This window comes from Cyprinodon variegatus, unplaced genomic scaffold (assembly GCF_000732505.1).
Source record: "Cyprinodon variegatus isolate N-32 unplaced genomic scaffold, C_variegatus-1.0 Scaffold3, whole genome shotgun sequence".
Lineage (NCBI taxonomy): Eukaryota > Metazoa > Chordata > Actinopteri > Cyprinodontiformes > Cyprinodontidae > Cyprinodon > Cyprinodon variegatus.
Window position 1 is genome coordinate 3,248,239 of NW_015150456.1, and position 1,309 is coordinate 3,249,547.

Below are 1,309 nucleotides of genomic sequence, written 5' to 3' on the forward strand. Positions count from 1 at the left end.
AGGCTGCATTTTAAATCTTACTTTAGTTGTTGAATAGTAAAACTCAGTAGAATGTGATCTAATATTTTCCAGGATTCCTCTGGAAACAAACATTAGGAGCCTCTTGGGTGTTGTTTTGACCACTGTGTCTTTTGAAGGTCCAATAACAGCAATTTTCTCACCAAAATTAGAACTTTTTCTATCAGTACTTCCTGATACTTGACTAAATCCACCAAACTCTCTATGTTTTCAGTGACCCTTTCTACTTTTAAGGCTAGGCTTAAAACTTTCCTTTTTGATGAAGCTTATAGTTAGAGTGGCTCAGGTTATCCTGAGCTATCTCTATAGTTATGCTGCTATAGGCTTAGAATGCTGGAGGACGTAGGGACCCCTACTTCATCATTCTATATCTATCCGCTGCAGAATCTGTTAGTTCAATCTCTAACGTTCTGCTCTCTCTCTGCTTTTTCTCATAGTAGCTTCACCTCATTTGTTCCTGTTTGGCTGTGACTTCACCTTGGAGAGAAATATCAGCTTTGCTGCTGCTATCAACACCTTTGTTTCTAGATGTTGGAGATTTTCCAGTGTATTCCTGTGCGAGTGGCTGGATGTGCTCTCTTCATCCTCTAACATGGGAGCTGGCTCAGAGCTCGTCGGCCTGGCTGTGTGTTTCAGTGTATTCTCATTATTAGTACGTATGAAATCTTACGAAAAGTTATGCACTGTAATTTCGTACGTTTTAGACGTTTTTTTCCTCGCATTTCGTCATATTTTTACGTCTTGCCTCAAGACAAGATATCCTTGCGCATGCGCATGTTACGCACCATTAAATAACATAGAATTTAACATACAATTCACCCTAACCCTGACCCTAACCCTAAGATACAAAACAGCAAGCAATGTAGTTAGAGACATGAAGAAGTAATTATTGCACTGTTTTTCCCAGTTTTACGTCCGTCCGCGGATCTGCTTTTTTCGTCTGTGTGGCTGCGCATGCGCACTGATCTGTATTTTCGAGGAAAAACTTTCCAAAACGTACGAAATACTGTGCATAACTTTTCGTACGATTTAATACGAACTGATAATGAGAATATGTTGTGTGTTTCCTGGACAGGGCCGCCTTTTACAGTTGCCTTTTGTATCTCTGCTTCTGTCTCCTTGAACCCCAGTCGGCCTCGGCAGATGGCTGCTCACACTGAGCCTGGTTCTGCTGGAGGTTTCTTCCTGTTAAAAGGAAGTTTTTTCTTTCCACTGTCACTACAAGCATGCTTAGTGTGAGGGATTGCCTTCAAGTCAATTAAGAACAACAAGGAACCAGCACTGATCGGCT